We start from the raw sequence: 25117 nt of genomic DNA on the forward strand, positions 1-25117 counted from the left end.
AAGTGGGACACAATCATGAAGTGGAACGACATTTATTGGATATTTCAAACTTTTTTAACAAATCAAAAACTGAAAAATTGGGCGTGCAAAATTATTCAGCCCCCTTAAGTTAATACTTTGTAGCGCCACCTTTTGCTGCGATTACAGCTGTAAGTCGCTTGGGGTATGTCTCTATCAGTTTTGCACATCGAGAGACTGAATTTTTTTCCCATTCCTCCTTGCAAAACAGCTCGAGCTCAGTGAGGTTGGATGGAGAGCATTTGTGAACTGCAGTTTTCAGTTCTTTCCACAGATTCTCGATTGGATTCAGGTCTGGACTTTGACTTGGCCATTCTAACACCTGGAAATGTTTATTTTTGAACCATTCCATTGTAGATTCTGCTTTATGTTTTGGATCATTGTCTTGTTGGAAGACAAATCTCCGTCCAAGTCTCAGGTCTTTTGCAGACTCCATCAGGTTTTCTTCCAGAATGGTCCTGTATTTGGCTCCATCCATCTTCCCATCAATTTTAACCATCTTCCCTGTCCCTGCTGAAGAAAAGCAGGCCCAAACCATGATGCTGCCACCACCATGTTTGACAGTGGGGATGGTGTGTTCAGCTGTGTTGCTTTTACGCCAAATATAATGTTTTGCATTGTTGCCAAAAAGTTCAATTTTGGTTTCATCTGACCAGAGCACCTTCTTCCACATGTTTGGTGTGTCTCCCAGGTGGCTTGTGGCAAACTTTAAACGACACTTTTTATGGATATCTTTAAGAAATGGCTTTCTTCTTGCCACTCTTCCATAAAGGCCAGATTTGTGCAATATACGACTGATTGTTGTCCTATGGACAGAGTCTCCCACCTCAGCTGTAGATCTCTGCAGTTCATCCAGAGTGATCATGGGCCTCTTGGCTGTGTAACGGTTTTCTATATGAGAAGGAGAGTCGGACCAAAATGCAGCGTGTCGATTGCGATCCATGTTTTAATAAACAAACATAAAACACGAATCAATACAAACACTACAAAATAAAGAACGTAATGAACGTAACGAAAACCTAAACAGCCTATCTGGTGAAAACACATAGACAGGAACAATCACCCACAAACACACAGTGAAACCCAGGCTACCTAAATATGGTTCCCAATCAGAGACAATGACGAACACCTGCCTCTGATTGAGAACCATATCAGGCCGAACATAGAACTAGACAAACTAGACATGTAACATAGAATGCCCACTCAGATCACACCCTGACCAACCACAACATAGAAATATACAAAGTAAACTATGGTCAGGGTGTGACAGTACCCCCCCCCCAAGGTGCGGACTCCGGCCGCAAAACCTGAACCTATAGGGGAGGGTCTGGGTGGGCATCTGTCCGCGGTGGCGGCTCTGGCGCTGGACGTGGACCCCACTCCATAATCGTTTTAGTCCACCTCCTTAGCGTCCCTAGATAGGTTACCCTCCTTAATGACCGCTCGGGACAGAGGGACAGCTCGGGACAGAGGTAGCTCGGGACTGATGGGAAGCTCAGCACTGAGAGGAAGCCCAGGCAGATAGTTGGATCTAGCAGATCCTGGCTGACTGGAGAATCTGGAAGAGTCTGGTCGACTGGCAGATCTGGAAGAGTCTGGTCGACTGGCAGATCTAGAAGAGTCTGGTCGTCTGGCAGATCTAGAAGAGTCTGGTCGACTGGCAGATCTGGAAGAGTCTGGTCGACTGGCAGATCTGGAAGAGTCTGGTCGACTGGCAGATCTGGAAGAGTCTGGTCGACTGGCAGATCTGGAAGAGTCTGGTTGACTGGCAGCTCTTGCTGCTCCATGCTGACTGGCTGCCCCATGCTGACTGGCAGCTCTGGCTGCTCCATGCTGACTGGCTGCTCCATGCTGACTGACAGCTCTGGCTGCTCCATGCTGACTGGCAGCTCTGGCTGCTCCATGCTGACTGGCAGCTCTGGCTGCTCCATGCTGACTGGCAGCTCTGGCTGCTCCATGCTGACTGGCAGCTCTGGCTGCTCCATGCTGACTGGCTGCTCTGGCTGCTCCATGCTGACTGGCTGCTCTGGCTGCTCCATGCTGACTGGCGGCCCTGGCTGCTCCATGCTGACTGGCGGCCCTGGCTGCTCCATGCTGACTGGCGGCCCTGGCTGCTCCATGCTGACTGGCGGCTCTGGCTGCTCCATGCTAACTGGCAGCTCTGGCGGCTCCTTGCAGACTGGCAGCTCTGGCGGCTCCTTGCAGACTGGCAGCTCTGGCGGCTCCTTGCAAACTGGCAGCTTTGGCGGCATCCTGCAGACTGGCAGCTCTGGCGGCTCCTTGCAGACTGGCAGCTCCCTGCAGACTGGCAGCTCTATGCAGACTGGCAGCTCTATGCAGACTGGCAGCTCCTTGCAGACTGGCAGCTCCTTGCAGACTGGCAGCTCCTTGCAGACTGGCAGCTCCTTGCAGACTGGCAGCTCCGAACAGGCGGGAGACTCCGGCAGCGCTGTAGAGGCTGACAGCGCTAAACAGGCGGGAGACTCCGACAGCGCTGGAGAGGAGGAGGGCTCCGACAGCGCTGGACAGGCGAGGCGCACTGTAGGCCTAATGCGTGGTGCTGGCACTGGTGGTACTGGGCCGAGGACACGCACAGGAAGCCTGGTGCGGGGAGCTGCTACCGGAGGGCTGGGGTGTGGAGGTGGTACTGGAAAAACCGGACCGTGCAGGCGCACTGGAGCTCTTGAACACCGAGCCTGCCCAACCTTACCTGGTTGAATGCTCACGGTCGCCCTGCCAGTGCGGCGAGGTGGAATAGCCCGCACTGGGCTATGCAGGCGAACCGGAGACACCGAGCGCAAGGCTGGTGCCATGTAAGCCGGCCCAAGGAGACGCACTGGGGACCAGCTGCGTAGAGCCGGCTTCATGGCATTAGGCTCGACGCTCAATCTAGCCCGGCCGACACGCGGAGCTGGAATATTAACACGGTGCCTGTCCGGTCTCTCTAGCCCCCCGGTAAGCACAGGGAGTCTGCCCAGGTCTCCTACCTGGCGTAGCCATACTCCCTGTTAGCACCCCCCAAGAAATTTTTGGGGCTGCCTCTCGGGCTTCCATCCGCGTCGCCGTGCTGCCTTCTCATACCAGCGCCTCTCTGCTTTCACCGCCTCCATTCTACGATAACCTTCCTCGCACTGCTCCAGCGAATCCCAGGCGGGCTCCGGCACTCTCCCTGGGTCGGCCGCCCACCTGTCGATCTCCTCCCAAGTAGTATAGTCCATACTCCTGCTGTCCATAACGTCCTCCCATGTCCATTCCTCTTTACGCTGCTGTTGCTGCCTGTTGACACGCTGCTTGGTCCGTTGGTGGTGGGTGATTCTGTAACGGTTTTCTATATGAGAAGGAGAGTCGGACCAAAATGCAGCGTGTCGATTGCGATCCATGTTTTAATAAACAAACATAAAACACGAATCAATACAAACACTACAAAATAAAGAACGTAATGAACGTAACGAAAACCTAAACAGCCTATCTGGTGAAAACACATAGACAGGAACAATCACCCACAAACACACAGTGAAACCCAGGCTACCTAAATATGGTTCCCAATCAGAGACAATGACGAACACCTGCCTCTGATTGAGAACCATATCAGGCCGAACATAGAACTAGACAAACTAGACATGTAACATAGAATGCCCACTCAGATCACACCCTGACCAACCACAACATAGAAATATACAAAGTAAACTATGGTCAGGGTGTGACAGGCTGCATCTCTGATCAGTCTTCTCCTTGTATGAGCTGAAAGTTTAGAGGGACGGCCAGGTCTTGGTAGATTTGCAGTGGTCTGATACTCCTTCCATTTCAATATTATCGCTTGCACAGTGCTCCTTGGGATGTTTAAAGCTTGGGAAATATTTTTGTATCCAAATCCGGCTTTAAACTTCTTCACAACAGTATCTCGGACCTGCCTGGTGTGTTCCTTGTTCTTCATGATGCTCTCTGCGCTTTTAACGGACCTCTGAGACTATCACAGTGCAGGTGCATTTATACGGAGACTTGATTACACACAGGTGGATTGTATTTATCATCATTAGTCATTTAGGTCAACATTGGATCATTCAGAGATCCTCACTGAACTTCTGGAGAGAGTTTGCTGCACTGAAAGTAAAGGGGCTGAATAATTTTGCACGCCCAATTTTTCAGTTTTTGATTTGTTAAAACAGTTTGAAATATACAATAAATGTCGTTCCACTTCATGATTGTGTCCCACTTGTTGTTGATTCTTCACAAAAAAATACAGTTTTATATCTTTATGTTTGAAGCCTGAAATGTGGCAAAAGGTCGCAAAGTTCAAGGGGGCCGAATACTTTCACAAGGCACTGTATTTACCAAGTACACTAAAATAAAAGTAATAATAATATTAAAACAATAAGAATAAAAATAACAATAACGAGGCTAGTCAGTGTGGAGGCTATATACAGGGGGCACCGGTACAGAGTCAGTGTGGAGGCTATATACAGGGGCACCGGTACCGAGTCAGTGTGGAGGCTATATACAGGGGCTCCGGTACCGAGTCAGTGTGGAGGCTATATACAGGGGCACCGGTACCGAGTCAGTGTGGAGGCTATATACAGGGGTTACCGGTACCGAGTCAGTGTGGAGGCTATATACAGGGGGCACCGGTACCGAGTCAGTGTGGAGGCTATATACAGGGGCACCGGTACCGGGTCAGTGTGGAGGCTATATACAGGGGGTACCGGTACTGAGTCAGTGTGGAGGCTATATACAGGGGGCACCGGTACCGAGTCAGTGTGGAGGCTATTTACAGGGGGCACCGGTACCGAGTCAGTGTGGAGGCTATATACAGGGGGCACCGGTACAGAGTCAGTGTGGAGGCTATATACAGGGGCACCGGTACCGAGTCAGTGTGGAGGCTATATACAGGGGCACTGGAACCGAGTCAGTGTGGAGGCTATATATAGGGGCTCCGGTACCGAGTCAGTGTGGAGGCTATATACAGGGGCACCGGTACAGAGTCAGTGTGGAGGCTATTTACAGGGGGCACCGGTACCGAGTCAGTGTGGAGGCTATATACAGGGGGCACCGGTACCGAGTCAGTGTGGAGGCTATATACAGGGGCACCGGTACCGAGTCAGTGTGGAGGCTATATACAGGGGGCACCGGTACCGAGTCAGTGTGGAGGCTATATACAGGGGCACTGGAACCGAGTCAGTGTGGAGGCTATATATAGGGGCTCCGTTACCGAGTCAGTGTGGAGGCTATATACAGGGGCACCGGTACAGAGTCAGTGTGGAGGCTATATACAGGGGCTCCGGTACCGAGTCAGTGTGGAGGCTATATACAGGGGCACCGGTACAGAGTCAGTGTGGAGGCTATATACAGGGGCACCGGTACAGAGTCAGTGTGGAGGCTATATACAGGGGCACCGGTACCGAGTCAGTGTGGAGGCTATATACAGGGGGCACCGGTACCGAGTCAGTGTACCGAGTCAGTGTGCGGGGGTACAGGCGTGGGTACATAGTTGAGGTAATCTGTACATGTAGGTGGGGTCGAAGTGACTATGCATAGGTAACAAACAGGGAGTGTACAAAAGAGAGGGGGCAGGTGGGGGTCAATGCAAATTGTCCAGTGGCAATTTTATGAATTGTTCAGCAGTCTTATGGCTTGGAGGTAGAAGCTGTTGAGGAGCCTTTTGGTCCTAGACTTGGCGCTCCGGTACCGCTTGCCGTGCGGTAGCAGAGAAAACAGTCTTTATCTTGGGAGTTGACATGGCCAGATTGATGTTATTTCTTCTTCTTCTTCTTCTTCTTCTTCTTCTTCTTCTTCTTCTTCTTCTTCTTCTACTTCTTCCTCTTGTTCTTCGTTACCACATAAGAACAAGGCCAGCCCTCAGTAAAAAGGAAGGATTTGATTTAGCCACTGAGCTCCCTCAGTGGCTAGAGTTTAGTCGACATGCTCCCAACAACAACAAAAAGGCCACCCATGAGGGAGAGAGACAGACGTTTTTCACAGACAGATTTAATAATCGGTAAAGCAATGTAATTCAATTATTACATGAACTTCGGATGTTTAAACAAAACTTTGCAATTATACTTTATTCTAATGATTCCCTCTCATTTGAACAGAAAGTATGAGTTTTAAACAGCATTTTAATTGATTTCCATTTTAGGAACAAAAACAACAAGGGGTTGCTACAGGTACCAGAAAACAAATCATGCGAGCGCTCAGATAGCGCTTATCAGACCAGCTTGTACACACAAACACAACATTTACTCACACGTCTGTAAAGCTTTATCTTACAGTAACACATGTCACGTGAACTTCAACGTGACTTATCGCAGGTTATTCACCTTGTGTTGGAGTGTGAGGCCATTGTGTTGTAGATCGATGTGGTTTTCTCCAGCCAGCAAAATAAATGCTGTTTGTCAATACTGCATGTGCTTAACCTTTGTAGAACCAGCTCTGCATTTCTTCCCGTTAGTTGTATATCACCCAACCTTTAAGAGAAATCCATCTACCACCCTCGTCACACTTTTATATTTTCTTTACATCCATTATGACATTTACAGGAAATGACATTCTACGACAGGGATCCAGACAGACATTATTATTTGAAAATTCTCAGACCGTTTTGCTGACTCCAGCTGAACTTTAGAGATTAAGCTCGGAGAAAATAATGTGATATACTGCATGTGTATATCAGCTTTATGGAAACAATAAGGCTCATATAAGGCTGAGAAGCTGGGAAATCAACAAATAAGAAAAAAGGGAATAGAATGCATCAGACAGCATTGACCTTCTTGGATATACCACAAACAGCATTGACCCTCTTGGATATACCACAAACAGCATTGACCCTCTTGGATATACCACAAACAGCATTGACCCTCTTGGATATACCACAAGCAGCATTGACCCTCTTGGATATACCACAAACAATATAATGGTTGTTGCCCTGATCCTGTGAGATCACAAGTGGTTAAAAAAATCCCAATCCAACGTAAACTAACCATAACCTCAACCCAGAGTGACATACTTCAAGTCAGTTTCTTCCCCCAAGCTGTGACCCTCATCAACCGGTCATGGGGCTCATAGGTATTACGTGACTTTGCATTGAGCCGATCACTGCACCTTGCCATGACCTCTAATTACACCTCCACACAACACTGTACAGTATATACTGTACACTGTATATATTCTCCATGCAGCATCCCTCCCTCTGCTTAAATAGATATAGCCCCTCTGTAAATTGTGTACTCCCACTGTTATCAGCAAATACTCCAGAGTTACATGTTTTACTGTATGTTTACTGTGTTTATATTGTATATCCTATATGATGTCTATGTGGACTTGTGTCTGTATTACGTTTGCATATTGTCTATTGCTGGCAGCACTTTCTCACTATGGCAAATTCTGGGCATGTGTAAATATACTTTGTGGCCGCTTCAGACTTTAGCGCCTTTCCTACGCGTGTCTCAGTATTTGGTATTCAGATTTGATTCAGTCTCATAATGTACAGTGCAGATGTGGCTTCTTTGCAGGCTTGACATTTTTTTCATTCAACCGCTGAAAACCCTCATACTTGCTGGCCAACAGATTTTCCTGTGTAGTTTTCATTAAAAAGGCTTTTCAGTAGGCCTACATGTATCTTAAGCTATATCTTTAAATACGGTGTACCTTTCAGTTATAATTTTGTCGACAGACTCACTAGAATATATGGAGAGAACAGGTTCCGAACATTAGGGATCAATGAAAGAAAGCCTCCCCTAAATATAGTGCCTTGCGAAAGTATTCGGCCCCCTTGAACTTTGCGACCTTTTGCCACATTTCAGGCTTCAAACATAAATATATAAAACTGTATTTTTTTGTGAAGAATCAACAACAAGTGGGACACAATCATGAAGTGGAACGACATTTATTGGATATTTCAAACTTTTTTAACAAATCAAAAACTGAAAAATTGGGTGTGCAAAATTATTCAGCCCCCTTAAGTTAATACTTTGTAGCGCCACCTTTTGCTGCGATTACAGCTGTAAGTCGCTTGGGCTATGTCTCTATCAGTTTTGCACATCGAGAGACTGACATTTTTTCCCATTCCTCCTTGCAAAACAGCTCGAGCTCAGTGAGGTTGGATGGAGAGCATTTGTGAACAGCAGTTTTCAGTTCTTTCCACAGATTCTCGATTGGATTCAGGTCTGGACTTTGACTTGGCCATTCTAACACCTGGATATGTTTATTTTTGAACCATTCCATTGTAGATTTTGCTTTATGTTTTGGATCATTGTCTTGTTGGAAGACAAATCTCCGTCCCAGTCTCAGGTCTTTTGCAGACTCCATCAGGTTTTCTTCCAGAATGGTCCTGTATTTGGCTCCATCCATCTTCCTATCAATTTTAACCATCTTCCCTGTCCCTGCTGAAGAAAAGCAGGCCCAAACCATGATGCTGCCACCACCATGTTTGACAGTGGGGATGGTGTGTTCAGCTGTGTTGCTTTTACGCCAAACATAACGTTTTGCATTGTTGCCAAAAAGTTACATTTTGGTTTCATCTGACCAGAGCACCTTCTTCCACATGTTTGGTGTGTCTCCCAGGTGGCTTGTGGCAAACTTTAAACAACACTTTTTATGGATATCTTTAAGAAATGGCTTTCTTCTTGCCACTCTTCCATAAAGGCCAGATTTGTGCAATATACGACTGATTGTTGTCCTATGGACAGAGTCTCCCACCTCAGCTGTAGATCTCTGCAGTTCATCCAGAGTGATCATGGGCCTCTTGGCTGCATCTCTGATCAGTCTTCTCCTTGTATGAGCTGAAAGTTTAGAGGGACGGCCAGGTCTTGGTAGATTTGCAGTGGTCTGATACTCCTTCCATTTCAATATTATCGCTTGCACAGTGCTCCTTGGGATGTTTAAAGCTTGGGAAATATTTTTGTATCCAAATCCGGCTTTAAACTTCTTCACAACAGTATCTCGCCTGGTGTGTTCCTTGTTCTTCATGATGCTCTCTGCGCTTTTAACGGACCTCTGAGACTATCACAGTGCAGGTGCATTTATACGGAGACTTGATTACACACAGGTGGATTGTATTTATCATCATTAGTCATTTAGGTCAACATTGGATCATTCAGAGATCCTCACTGAACTTCTGGAGAGAGTTTGCTGCACTGAAAGTAAAGGGGCTGAATAATTTTGCACACCCAATTTTTCAGTTTTTGATTTGTTATAAAAGTTTGAAATATACAATAAATGTCGTTCCACTTCATGATTGTGTCCCACTTGTTGTTGATTCTTCACAAAAAAATACAGTTTTATATCTTTATGTTTGAAGCCTGAAATGTGGCAAAAGGTCGCAAAGTTCAAGGGGGCCGAATACTTTCGCAAGGCACTGTATACTCTAATCTTGTAGATTATTTAGGGTTAGGAAAGCATTTATGAATAATAAAAAAACAGTTTCGAAGAGCCTTTGATTAATTCTGAAAATTGACCCATACTGTTCTTCAACCCATGGTAATGGTAATGTTGGAAGATTAGTGTACATGCTGTATAATTATAATAGGAATAATAGTGTACAATAGTTGGCTATATTCTTGTCTATTGCCTGCACTAACCATGGAACTGTGTGATGACACAGCCAAGTATTGCACCATGCATTGGGTTCAAACTGTTATGGCTTGGTCTGTGCTCCACAACATAACGATTTAATTAGCCTTCATGTCTTTTTTTTAATCAACTTCTACTAATGATCCTCAGCAACAACCACATGGCCGTGACAGTGTTTACAGAGGAAGCACATGAAGGTAAATAAAACAATGTAATTAAATGGAATGATATTCAACTGGCAATTTACTGTTAGAACTAACAGTACATTTGCAGTTGAAAATGTGTGGTTATTAGGCCTAATGACGGTCGATACTGATAGTGGCTAATATTTAACATGATAGACATAGGAAACAGAGAAAGTCAGGGTAGCCTGTAATTAATACATTCTAGAGTGCCCATCCCTGTAAGTCAAAAGGCCGTACAATTTAAATTCTGCATAATGGCACAGCATTTCATAAACTTTTCTGTGGGAAAGTTGATATGTTGGTATGCTTCAGTTTGCTGCCATATGACTGATTTCAAATTTGTCTCCAGTGTAATTTTATACTTACAATGTCCTTACCCAAACGCATTAATAATTTACCTAGTGCATGGAGAATAGTGTTATTTATATATTTCAAAAATAAAGTAGATGCTTTTTCCACATGGAACCGGTAGGTTCGCTAGACCTTATCCTAGGTTTCCTCATGCGTAAAGGGGGTGGAATTATTAGGGAATTAAGTCAAGGTCAGAATACAGTGTATTTGTAGACACACCTCCGCCACACCTTCATTTATTTGATCTCCACCCCAAACAAATAGCGGGTGAATAGCATGCTATTCTCATGTTTGAATTCAAGGTCAGAATGTGCATTGAGAGAAGAGCGCGTAAAAACGAAATTGCGTCAAATTTTCGCTTGCTTAACTCGGTTCGGAATTCCCCTCTTGGTGAATAAAAGTGTTTCTGATTCCATTATAATTCATCTCAAATGCTAAAATGTGCCTAGGTTGTGTTCTCGTTTCCACAACAGGCCTAGAACACTGTGTAGCCTACTGTTTGGGCCAGATTATGGTTCTTCTTCTGACACAATATTGCACCCTAACACTGGTTTGAGTGCTGCAGCTGCAGTATAGGATAGCAGCCACTGCCATCGCACAGCCAGTGCTACTGTACAATAATGTGCTCATTATGTTTGTGCTCATGTAACATGACAGGATTATATTTTCCTCTGCCCTTTATTGCATCGGGAAGAGTAATTTAATTCCAACTGGGACTCATGCAAAGACACTTAGTTAAATTAGCTCACCCACATTTTATGATAGTGGAGCATCTCACTGTGGAAATCCTGTTAGGAATTCATCCATGTGCTCCTGTTCTTCTGCTGGATTCATTTTAGATGACTTGCTCTGATAGTCACTAGGTGACAATGCAGCAGCCAACGTATAGAAAAAGTATTATTCATATACATAAAAGAGGGAGAAAATAAAGTGTTCCCAGATAGGTGGATTAGGGGGAGAGAGCAAGAGAGAGGTTTGATTCTTTACAGAAGGCCTAGTCACACGTGCACAGACGGAGCCCTGCACTCAGAGAATTCACTTGGCACATAATACATTTGATCCAGAAATTAGTAAAGAATGTTTCAATTCTGGCAAGCCATGGATTTAATGAAGGAATACTCATAGAGAGTAATGGGCATAGACAGTGTTTATGTGAGGGAAATTAGCTGGTTTCTGGGGGTCGGTAGCAGAGGTATACGCAGGTATATGCCATATATATATGCCTTACTAGCTCTGACTTTGCTGATAGCTACTTTATTGAAGAACATGTTATGGCTTCTGTGTTGCACATTTGGCCTCATTTGATTCTCTGTGACTCTTGCAGATGTTTTCCCCCAAACGTTTAATCCCCTTTAATTAGCTCAAAGGAACAGCTAGACAGAGTGAAGTGGCTTCTGGGATGCCTGGCCGTGCGTCGGGTGTGTTCTGTTCTTTTCCTCAGCTCCTGTTTAGGATATCAAGTTATATTGAAATCAATAGACAACATGTCATTGAGAAAATGTTTTTTTGCTGAAAGAAATCATTAAAAAAAAATCATAATTAATCAGCTCTTCTAAAGTGTATGGAAATAAGAGATTTATTTTTTGCATTGTGACTTTTGTTCAGGATACATTGAGGTGCAGTGAAATCTCTTTACTGGAATATCAGTGACCGTGAAATCAAAAACATGCAGACATGAGACTTCTATGCCTTCCTCAACTACACCCAACCTCTTCAAAGTCATTTGATCTATAATGTCAAACACTTTAATATGATTACCTTCAAGGAATTACAATAAAATAAGAAAAAAATGGAAAAGATCCAACATATAACCGATGCCCTGCACGTTCTGTTTTTCCCCACACCATCCCGATGCCCTGCACGTTCTGTTTTTCCCCACACCATCCCGATGCCCTGCACGTTCTGTTTTTCCCCACACCATCCCGATGCCCTGCACGTTCTGTTTTTCCCCACACCATCCCGATGCCCTGCACGTTCTGTTTTTCCCCACACCATCCCGATGCCCTGCACGTTCTGTTTTTTCCCCACACCATCCCGATGCCCTGCACGTTCTGTTTTTCCCCACACCATCCCGATGCCCTGCACATTCTGTTTTCCCCCACACCATCCCGATGCCCTGCACATTCTGTTTTCCCCCACACCCTCCCGATGCCCTGCACGTTCTGTTTTCCCCCACACCATCCCGATGCCCTGCACATTCTGTTTTCCCCCACACCCTCCCGATGCCCTGCACGTTCTGTTTTCCCCCACACCATCCCGATGCCCTGCACATTCTGTTTTCCCCCACACCCTCCCGATGCCCTGCACGTTCTGTTTTCCCCCACACCCTCCCGATGCCCTGCACGTTCTGTTTTCCCCCACACCATCCCGGTGCCCTGCACGTTCTGTTTTTCCCCACACCATCCGGACATCCTGAGGTTTAATTGGGAATTTTATGTCACCTGCAGGTGATGCTGGGCATATTACTCCCCCTCTCAGACACCTGTCATCACCAAGGTCATCCTCAATACGGCTGTGTCTTAACACACTGGCTGCCTAGAAGACAAAGAGGGCTGCGTGATTTGCATGCATAATACGGCAGAGTTCAGTCAAAAAGGAACATTTTATTCAGGAATGTATAATGGTCTATTCTTTAATATAGTGTTTAGAGGATTCAGGCGTGCAGGTTAAGTTATATTGGTAGTAAGGGAGTGGAAAGAGTAGGTTCTAGGCTAGGTATATTTTTGTTGTACTGCCCTTTACTGTAGAGCAAGTAATGAGCGGCAATGTGCTTGTGGAGAATATGAATGAAATACTCAACTTTGTATGATTGAGATATGAATCGCCTACAGACCTGAAATATTACATTACATCCGATAGCTAGCTCCAGGCATCTTGGAAATGGAGTTTGGGTAACTCCAAACTGGTTGATTTGGATGGGATGAAATACCATTTTAGGCGTTCGTTCATCGTGCCAGTTTTTCCTGCCGCTTACCTTCCTATTTTACGTTTCTGAGAGAAAGTCAGTACCCTTGACCTTTTTCCCATTTCCTTGCTGCTTCACTCCGGCAAAATGCCTTTCGATATTTCCCTGTACATCTGAACTAATTGAATCTAACAGATTCTGTGTGAACCCAGAGGCTGTGGTAATGAGAGCACAAAGAGCCCGGACACAAAAGGTCCAGAACATGATAGAAATGGGTAGATGCTCCCTCTGAAAATCTGCCTCAGACAAACCTCCAAAGGGCAATCACCCACTCTGCTCTGATCCCCCACAGCAAACTAAAGGGCACCCAGGGAAGAGTGGTGAGTTATGGCACCTAACCCATCCACCCCCAGGGCCCCTCACCACCCCTAACCCACCCCCACAGCCCCTAGCATCATTCACAAACACACAATGTACAGTAGAGCTCAACCCTCCTGATCCCCCAACCTCAGAGACCACTATCGGTGATAGGGTTGGGATCACATGGTGTGCCAGGTTAAACTGTTTAGATTAAACAACACTATAACATTATGTGATTAAGGCACAAGGACTTTGTGTCACTCTGTAAGCTCTGTCTGTTTCCAGTAACCTGCCATTCTGTTTAGAACAGTGGGATTATAAATACATTAGTAACAGTCACCGATGTCCTTCACCTGTAAACACATACATAAACACGCACACACAGTCTTGTATAACTAACCTTGTATTATACCTATTTTCCCTAATCCCTAAACCTAACCTTAACCCCAAAACCTAACCCTAAAACAAACCCTAGCTCCTAACCCTAACCTTAAACCTAATTCTAACCCTAACACTAATTCTAACCTTAACCTTTGTTTACTATTCTTATCGTTAAACATGTCCATGCACGCACGCACGCACGCACGCACGCACGCACGCACACATACACACACACACACACACACACACACACACACACACACACACACACACACACACACACACACACACACACACACACACACACACACACACACACACACACACAACACCTCTTGTTCTGTATTCAGTAATTGGTATGATTACAGTATGAACAGTTTGATCTTTAAACTCAGACACACCACCACTCTGTTATTATACTCTGCTGTGAGCTGCACATAAAACTTCAATAATTACAAATAATACTGCCCAAACAGTTTTTAATGGCATTCTAACATTGGGTTGGATGTCAAAGAACATCTGTCCTTCTGTTCTAACAGATTAGTATTTATGGAGGAAACTTTAGGGAGGAAAAGCACACCCGTGGATTGAAAAAAGACTGATAAAGAATTATCAAATCAAAAAGGGATCTGTACTGGAGAGAGTTTGGCCTCACACAGTCTTGTTTACACACACACACACACACACACACACACACACACACACACACACACACACACACACACACACACACACACACACACACACACACACACACACACACCTGCTCCTGCCAGTGCCAGGGAGAGAATGGTCCTCCAGGGCCGTCATGAAGTGATAACTGTGGGCCATATTGGAGGAGGTGGTGATTAAAATGACATCAGTTCCATGGTAACCACGGGCCGCATCACTCCCTCAAGCCAAATCACAGCCCCATCACCAGCTGTATCTCACGCCAGACAATTTAGAGAGAGAGAGAGAGAGAGAGAGAGAGAGAGAAGGGAGGAACTGTATGCCTCTGGGGTGACACTAATGCTGTTGTGACACCTGAAATGATTTGAGGAAAAATGCAAAGTTGCTAAATGTTAGTCATATTAATATCAATGCCATATTGAAGTGGAGAACAACTACTGTGTTACTATTGACAAGAACTGTGAGAACAACGTATAATACAAAAGTTCACCAGAGGAGGTGCTCACGAGCTACATACAGTAAGCAGACAGGAGTCAGAACAATTCAGTGTAATGCATGGACCACCCCTTAAAAACCCTTTCATGTGCTGCATTATTTATATTCTCCTTCGATGTGATTGGATTTGATCCTTATGTCTTTCTGCCATCAAATGAATAATTCCTCTATTGAATGTCAATATGGTCTATTAGTGAATGCCTATGTGCCATTCCAGCCCATGACTTGAAGCCACTTAGACTAGAACTACAGTAGATATGCAATATCATTAGAAAGAATGCTAAATTAAATATGTAAAGGCACTTTAGTATTAACGATCATATGAAATGATGGTTGAATGGCTTACTAGTTCTGAAGTATAAAATGAAATGAAACATAAATGACAGCTTTCAATCTGTGAATTAATTTTTAACAAGTTGAATCTCAGCATGTGGTAGATGTTTGTGTGTGTGTGTGTGTGTGGGGGGGGGGGGGGGTTGCGTGTATGTGCATGCATGCGTGTGTGTGTGCATGCATGTGTGCTTGTTTGTGAGAGAAAAGTATGCTTCTAATGCAATCATTCACTTCATACATTTAATCCCTTTCTCACTCTCTCGACCACTCTCTAGCTCTATCAATTCAATTCAAGGGGCTTTATTGGCATGGGAAAAATGTGTTAACATTGGTGCCAAAGCAAGTGAGGTAGATAATATACTAAAGTGAAATAAACAATAAAAAATAACAGTAAACATTACACATGTAAGGGTTTTCCTGTGGTGAAGCGGACCAAACTGCAGCGTGGTGGTTATTCATGTTCTTTAATAAAGACACTATACATGAATAAACTAACAAAACAAGAAATGTGAAAACTCAAAACAGCCCTATCTGGTGCAAACACAGAGACAGGGACAATCACCCACAAACACACAGTGAAACCCAGGCTACCTAAGTATGATTCTCAATCAGAGACAACTAATGACACCTGCCTCTGAATGAGAACCATACTAGGCCGAAACATAGAAATACCCAAAACCTAGAAAAACAAACATAGACTGCCCACCCAACTCACGCCCTGACCATACTAAATAAATACAAAACAAAGGAAATAAAGGTCAGAACGTGACAGTACCCCCCCCAAAGGTGCGCCCCACTGGACAGAGGGGCTGCTCGGGACAGAGGGGCAGCACGGGACAGAGGTGCAGCTGCTCGGGACAGAGGGGCGGCTGCTCGGGACAGAGGGGCGGCAGCTCGGGACAGAGGGGCTCTGGAGCCTCTGGGCTGAGGGGCTCTGGCGCCTCTGGCTGACTGGCGGCACTGGCGGCTCCTGGCAGACTGGCCGCACTGGCGGCTCCTGGCAGACTGGCGGCACTGGCGGCTCCTGGCAGACTGGCGGCTCCTGGCAGACTGGCCGCACTGGCGGCTCCTGGCAGACTGGCGGCACTGGCGGCTCCTGGCAGACTGGCGGCACTGGCGGCTCCGGGCAGACGGGAGGCTCAGGCGGCGCTGGGCAGACGGGAGGCTCAGGCGGCGCTGGGCAGACGGGAGGCTCAGGCGGCGCTGGGCAGACGGGAGGCTCAGGCGGCGCTGGGCAGACGGGTGGCTCAGATGGCGCTGGGCAGACGGGAAGCTCCGGCAACGCTGGAGAGACGGGTAGCTCAGATGGCGCTGGGCAGACGGGAAGCTCCGGCAACGCTGGAGAGACGGGTAGCTCAGATGGCGCTGGGCAGACGGGAAGCTCCGGCAACGCTGGTGAGGAAAGCTCTGGCAGCGCTGGACTAAGGAGCTCTGGCGCCTCTGGAATGAGGGGCTCTTGCGCCTCTGGACTGAGGGGCGGGAGCTCTGGCAGCGCCGAACAGGCGGGAGACTCCGGCTGCGCTGGAGAGGAGGAAGGCTCTAGCAGCGCCGGAGAGGCGGGAGACTCCGGCAGCGCTGGAGAGGCGGGACGCACTGTAGGCCTGATGCGTGGTGCTGGCACTGGTGGTACTGGGCCGAGGACACGCACAGGAAGCCTGGTGCGGGGAGCTGCCACCGGAGGGCTGGTGTGTGGAGGTGGCACTGGATGGACCGGACCGTGAAGGCGTACTGGAGATCTTGAGAGCAGGGCTGGCACCAACCGCCCTGGCTGGATCTTCACCCTAGCCCGGCAGATGTGGGAAGCTGGGATGTAGCGCACAGGGCTAAGCACGCGTACTGGGGACACCATGCGAACCACCGCATAACACGGTGCCTGACCAGCACCACGCCCGCCACGGTTAGCACTGCTAGGAGCACTGTAGTGCTGAGATGGCACAGGACGTGCAAGGCTAGGGAGATGCACAGGAGGCCTGGTGCGTGAGGCTGGCACAGTCTTCACCAAACCCCTAGCACGCACCTCAGGATGAGTATGGAGAGCTGACCTAGGTGCCATTAAATCCCTGACACGCTCTGTCGGGCGAATGTTGTGCCTCATGCACCAAACCAGCAACTCCCTCATATCTCTCTCCTCCAATTTCCCCATTAACTCCTTCACAGTCTCTGCTTCGCTCACCTCCAACACCAGCTCTGGTTCTGAGCTCCTCCTTGGCTCCTCACGATAAACGGGGGGAGTTGGCTCAGGTCTGACTCCTGACTCTGCCACACTCCCCCTGTGCCCCCCCCCAAAGACATTTTTGGGGCTGACTCTCGGGCTTCCGTCCGCGCCGCCGTGCTTGCTTCGCCAACCTCATTCTCCTGTAACCTTCCGCGCACTGTTCCATCGAATCCCAGGCGGGCTCCGGCACTCTCCCTGGGTCGACCGCCCACCTGTCTATCTCCTCTCAAGTTGTGTAGTCCAGATTCTGCTCCCATGTCCCGAAATCCTGACATCGCTGTTGCTGTTCCTGCTGCTGCTGCCTCTGTTCCTTCTCCTGCTGCTGCTTTTGCTGCAGCTGCTGTTTACCACGTCGCTTGGTCCTGTTGTGGTGGGTGATTCTGTAAGGGTTTTCCTGTGGTGAAGGAGAAGCGGACCAAACTGCAGCGTGGTGGTTATTCATGTTCTTTAATAAAGACACTATACATGAATAAACTAACAAAACAAGAAATGTGAAAACTCAAAACAGCCCTATCTGGTGCAAACACAGAGACAGGAACAATCACCCACAAACACACAGTGAAACCCAGGCTACCTAAGTATGATTCTCAATCAGAGACAACTAATGACACCTGCCTCTTATTGAGAACCATACTAGGCCGAAACATAGAAATACCCAAAACCTAGAAAAACAAACATAGACTGCCCACCCAACTCATGCCCTGACCATACTAAATAAATACAAAACAAAGGAAATAAAGGTCAGAACGTGACAACACATACAGAAGTTTCAAAACAATAAAGACATTACAAATGTCGTATTATGTATATATACAGTGTTGTAACAATGTACAAATGGTTAAAGTACACAAGGGAAAATAAATAAACATAAATATGGGTTGTATTTACAATGGTGTTTTTTCTTCACTGGTTGCCATTTTCTTGTGGCAACAGGTCACAAATATTGCTGCTGTGATGGCACACTGTGGAATTTCACCCAGCAGATATGGGAGTTTATCAAAATGGGGTTTGTTTTCAAAATCTTTGTGGATCTGTGTAATCTGAGGGAAATATGTGTCGTAATATGGTCATAAACTGGGCAGGAGGTTAGGAAGTGCAGCTCAGTTTCCACCTCATTTTGTGGACAGTGTGCACATAGCCTGTCTTCTCTTGAGAGCCATGTCTGCCTACGGTGGCCTTTCTTAATAGCAACGCTATGCTCTCTGAGTCTGTACATAGTCAAAGCTTTCCTTAAGTTTGTGTCAGTCACAGTGATCAGGTATTCTGCCACTGTGTACTGTCTGTTTAGGGCTAAATAACATTCTAGTTTGCTCTGTTTTTTTTGTTAATTCTTTCCAATGTGTCAAGTAATTATCTTTTTGTCTTCTCATGATTTGGTTGGGTCTAATTGTGCTGCTGTCCTGGGGCTCTGTGGGTTTTGTTTGTGTTTGTGTACAGAGCCCCAGGACCAGCTTGCTTAGAGGAATCTTCTCCAGGTTCATCTCTCTGTAGGTGATGGCTTTGTTATGGAAGGTTTGGGAATCGCTTCCGTTTAGGTGGTTGTAGAATTTAACGGCTCTTTTCTGGATTATGATAATTAGTGGGTATCGGCCTAATTCTGCTCTGCATGCATTATTTGGTGTTCTACGTTGTACACTGAGGATATTTTTGCAGAATTCTGCATGCAGAGTCTCAATTTGGTGTTTGTCCAATTTGATGAAGTCTTGGTTGGTGAGCGGACCCTAGACCTCACAACCATAAAGGGCAATGTGCTCTATGACTGATTCAAGTATTTTTAGCCAGATCCTAATTGGTATGTTGAATTTTATGTTCCTTTTGATGGCATAGAATCTATCTCTATCTCTACCTCTCTCTCTATCTCTACCTCTCTCTCTCTCGCTCTCTCTATCTATCTCTATCTCTTTCGATCTCTAGCTCTCTCTCTCTCTCTCTCTCTCTCTCTCTCTCTCTCTCACTCTACCTCTATCTCTAGCTCTGTCTCTCTATCTCTCTCTAGCTCTATCTCTACCTCACTATCTCTATCTCTACCTCTCTCTCTCTCTCTCTCTCTCTCTCTGTCTCTCTCTCTCTCTCTATATATATATATATATATATATATATATATATATATATCTCTCTCTCTCTCTCTCTCTACCTCTCTCTCTATCTCTATCTCTACCTCTCTCTTTCTATCTCTGTCTCTATTTCTACTTCTCTCTTACTATAGGGACATCCATTCCCCCAGCTTAGTTCAACTGTACTGTAGTACCTTGTGAAAAATACAAGCTTGTTGTATTCCAATGTTTTGCAAACAAAGTAAATGTAAATACACACTGTATAGACTCAAAACATGGTTAAAACTTCAACTTTAATATCATGGATGGTCAGTCCATCCATGGCTCCGTCTATGAATTTGATAGTAGTTCCATTTATCCAGGCCCTGTTTTGCAAAAACAGAGGCGGGTGCCTGCTTACTTATTGTTTCAATTAAGGATTCTAGCTTTAAGCCAGTTAGTGAGTGATCCACGTGTTAATGTGATGGTGATTTAGAGGTTTTCTTTCAGGGTTCCTGGTTTACTGTGGAGGAGAGACAGAGGATCTATCTATCCTCAGGGGAAATGATGGGCCTGATATTGATACAGTGAGACTCATCGATCTCTCTGTCCGTGTGCAGTCCTCAGTGTGGCTTTATCTTCCCCTGAAGACCACAGAGACAGGAAAGAGAGACCGGCTCAGATCCTGGCCACAAGACAGACACATTACTTCACTTTACAGCCCCACTCCACCTGGGTTCAAATACTATGGGTTCAAATATTTATTTGAAACTATTTTAATACCTATAGTTGTTGCTTTGGCCTGCCTGAAAGGCCAGGGTTTGCAGTTTGGGATGTAGAAAGACCAAATGGACAGATGTTCACCATAACTGTTTGACGTCCAGAGCTGTTGTTTTGAGGTATGAGGGAAGAAAAGACGGATGAAAGTCAGAGAAATGTCAATTAAAAGGTCAAAACCTTTCAGTGATCTGAGTGGATGGACTAATGTCTGATCTGGACCTTTCAAAGAGCATTTCCATTATGGTTTGACTGACGTTTCTCCTGTCCTCCTAATAAGACAACAGCAAACAAGGGAACAGAGAGAAGATTGCCAGTTAGAAACAAAGGAACACACTAGTTTACAACACACAACCAATTACAATTAGTCCCACTAAAACACTACTAACACTTAGCAGAACACAATAGTTTAGTTTAGTTTAGTTTATTTTTTTATTTTTACAGGGACAGTGCACATTAATCAACGTTTCAGTAAAAGTGCCGGTTTTAGCCAGCCGGCTAATTTTCAACCGCAGTCCCTGGGCAGGTTATTAAAAACAATTACAATATAGACAATAGCAGCATAGAACAAGCAAGACATAGCAACATAGGACAAGCAAGACATAGCATACAGACAGAGCAACATAGGACAAGCAAGACGTAGCATACAGACAGAGCAACATAAAACAAAAAGCAGCAAGACAAAATTCATAAAAGCAACAAAGTGTTTCCACACCTCACAAGCTACAGACAACAGACAACATGGAAAGCGGCAACACACAGCTAGGGACCATGTTCACAAATCTGATTGACCTTTAGCCATGTCTTCAAGCATTTTGTGAAAGTGTGATATGTGGTGCAGTTATGTGTGTCTGATGGCAGTGTATTCCAGACATGGGAAGCTCTCACAGAGAATGCAGATTTACTAAAGGTGCTTTTCCTTAGGGGAACTATACAGTCACCTCTCATGGCAGACCTTGTGGATCTGCTGCCATATGTCTGGGTTTTCTGTTTAACAAAAATATTGAGTGGAGGGGGAGCCAGGCCATTAAGGATCTTGAATACAAGACATGCGTCGGTACATGCGTCAGTGTATTGCACAAGATTTTCCCAACTCAAGAGCTCATGCTTTCTAAGGATGTGACAATGATGATGACTATTGGGCTTCCTATCAAGCACTTTGAGAGCCTGTTTGTAGACAGACTGAATAGGTTTTAATGTTGTACAGCAAGCTTGTGCCCAACTAGTCAAGCATTATGTTAAGTGGGGGAGTATCATAGATTTGAAGTACAGTTTTGCTACCTCTGTAGTCAAACAATTTCGTATAAATCGGAAATTAGCTAGGTTGAATTTGGTTATTTGAATTACCTTTTTCACATGCTTTTTAAAAGAGAGGTTGGAATCAGGTATGATGCCAAGGTACTTAAAATCGGATACCACCTGGAGCTTCTCCCCTGACACATAGACATCTGGCTCAGTAGCATCTGTTGCCCTCTTTGTGAAGAACATGCAAACAGTTTTTTTCACATTGAGATGCAAACACAAGTCACTGAGCCACTTTGTAACCTGGACCATTACAGTAGTGAGTTCTTGTGCAGCTTGTTGTTTGCTCTTTGCATGCACATATATCACTGTATCATCTGAATACATTTGAACTTCAGACCCAGTACAGACAGAAGGCAGATCATTAATGTACAGGCTAAACAGGAGGGGCCCCAGTATTGACCCAACAGCACCCCCTTTGTCCATCTTGGACTTCACATTTTCCAGAAGAAAGCAGTTGGCCGTTTCTGTGGAGTGTTTCGCTCTGAAGCCAAACTGCATGGAGTGTAATGTGAAGGGGCTGTTGTTGAGGTGGGCAATCAGTTGTTCTGCTACACACTTTTCAACAACCTTTGACACCACAGGTAGTATACTAATGGGCCTATAGTTACTCACGTCAGCAGGGTCGCCTGATTTAAAGATGGCCGTTATTATGGCCGACTTCCATACCCTTGGAAACACACCGAGACCAATAGATGTGTTGGTGACCTTAGTAATGGGGCCAATGAGTGACTCTTTGTAGTTTTTAAGAAAGGTAGAGTCCATCCCAAACACATCTTTGGCTTTAGAGTTCTTTAGTGAGCTAATCACCTTGTTCACCTTTGACTCAGAAACCTCCCTTATGATGAAGACAGGTTGAGTGTCATTCACTAGCACTGAGCCCAAGAAACAAGTGGAGGGGTTCTGTGTCAGTACCCTGACAGAGTCAATAAAGTAGGAATTGAAGGCTATTGCTATTTCGACTGCATCCTGTGTTAGATTGTTATTCACCATGATTTCTAGTCTTTTTGCAGTGTTACTATGGTCTTTCCCTGTTAACTTTTTTAGATTCTCCCATATCAATTTTGAATTTCCCTTTGCTTCACCAATTATGTTAATAAAAAAGTTTGCCTTGGCCTGTCTGATTTCTTTCATCACCTTATTTCTCAACATGGTAAACCTACGTCTGTCATGCTCTAATTTAGATTTTAGGGCTATTTTTAGAGCATAATCTCGTTCTTTCATCAATTTCCAGATTTCTCCATTTAGCCAAGGAAGAGTGCTCTTTTGGCCAGGTTTGGATTTGATTTTCTTTATAGTAGTATTTATAGTAGTATTGATAATAGTAACTATTTATTACTGTAAACTGTGGGTACGTGATAGAGTTTAACATGAACATTTACTGTGCACTTGTGCGTATGTCCGTATAGGCTTGGTGTCTGAGTGGAGTTAGATTCAGAGTATTGGTCCAGTGTTGTGGTACCCCTCAGTAGTCCAGTACGACCCAGGGGAGTGTCTCTCTCCACTGGAGGAGTGAAAGCAGAGCTTCTCATGTTAACTCGCACCATTAGATGCTGTGACAGCCTTTATAAATCTTTTATTTGGGTCTTTGGGAGCTTCTCTCTGATACCTAAGACAAATTGACTTTGGGCTAAAGTGAGATAGTATCAGAGACTTTTACTGCAGTTGGTTGGCAAATAATCCTTAGCAACCCTCCCCCTTACCCACCTCCCCAAAAGAGCCAGTCACACACACACACACAGAGGCTAATAGATTTACTAATAGATTTACCCTTCACTCTCCCTCTAACTATCTTTTTCTCTCTCTCTCTCTCTCTCTCTCTCTCTCTCTCTCTCTCTCTCTCTCTCTCTCTCTCACACACACACACACACACACACACACAACACACACACACACAACACATACACACAACACATACACATCCAGAAATGTCTCCTGACTGTTACATGCGGTCAGTAAATGTTCTCACTACAATGTGTAGTTTTCTCTTCCCCCTCTCTCTCTCTCTCTCTCTCTCTCTCTCTCTCTAATGCAGGGAGGTGGACAGGCATAGTAAGGCAGGAAAGCAGGCATACAGAGCAGGCAGCTAGGCCGCAGGTACCAGAGGGAGCATAGGACCGTGGTTTAATGGAGGTTTAACTGCATGAACAAGATTAATTTGACAGAGCCTGAGGGCCTTACAACCCCCAGGCAGTCCCTCTGACACCTACAGTCTTCTTCAGGGAACGCTACGGGAAAACCAAGTACAACTAAAACATAAAAACATCTCTCAAAATCTACACTGAAAATATACATTTTGTTGTTACACCACGAATTTAAAATTGATTAAATTGAGATTTTCTGACACTGGCCTAGGCACAGTTCCCCATAATGTGAAAGTGGAAATATGTTTTCAGAAGCTTTTACAAATTAATAAAAAATTAGCAGCTGAAATGTCTTGGGCCAAAAATGCAATAATGGTGTTTAACACAATTGTTTAATGAATACTTCAACTCTGTACCCCACACATAGAATTATCTGTAAGGTCCCTCAGTCGAGCAGTGAATTTCAAACACAGATTCAACCACACAGACCAGGGAGGTTTTCCAATGCCTCGCAAAGGGCACCTATTGGTAGATGGGTAAAAAAATAAGCAGACATCCATTTGAGCATGGTGAGGTTATTAATTCCATTTGTAAATTACCAATAAGTGTTCCTCTTGCGGAGGCATTTCTATGATTATTTTTGTATTTATTTCACCTTTATTTAACCAGGTAGGCTAGATGAGAACAAGTTCTCATTTACAATTGCGACCTGGCCAATACAGTGCCTTGCGAAAGTATTCGGCCCCCTTGAACTTTGCGACCTTTTGCCACATTTCAGGCTTCAAACATAAAGATATAAAACTGTATTTTTTTGTGAAGAATCAACAACAAGTGGGACGCAATCATGAAGTGGAACGACATTTATTGGATATTTCAAACTTTTTTAACAAATCAAAAACTGAAAAATTGGGCGTGCAAAATTATTTAGCCCCCTTAAGTTAATACTTTGTAGCGCCACCTTTTGCTGCGATTGCAGCTGTAAGTCGCTTGGGGTATGTCTCTATCAGTTTTGCACATCGAGAGACTGACATTTTTTTCCCATTCCTCCTTGCAAAACAGCTCGAGCTCAGTGAGGTTGGATGGAGAGCATTTGTGAACAGCAGTTTTCAGTTCTTTCCACAGATTCTCAATTGGATTCAGGTCTGGACTTTGACTTGGCCATTCTAACACCTGGATATGTTTATTATTGAACCATTCCATTGTAGATTTTGCTTTATGTTTTGGATCATTGTCTTGTTGGAAGACAAATCTCCGTCCCAGTCTCAGGTCTTTTGCAGACTCCATCAGGTTTTCTTCCAGAATGGTCCTGTATTTGGCTCCATCCATCTTCCCATCAATTTTAACCATCTGCCCTGTCCCTGCTGAAGAAAAGCAGGCCCAAACCATGATGCTGCCACCACCATGTTTGACAGTGGGGATGGTGTGTTCAGCTGTGTTGCTTT

The sequence above is a fragment of the Oncorhynchus clarkii genome, chromosome 2 (assembly GCF_045791955.1).
Source record: "Oncorhynchus clarkii lewisi isolate Uvic-CL-2024 chromosome 2, UVic_Ocla_1.0, whole genome shotgun sequence".
NCBI lineage: Eukaryota > Metazoa > Chordata > Actinopteri > Salmoniformes > Salmonidae > Oncorhynchus > Oncorhynchus clarkii.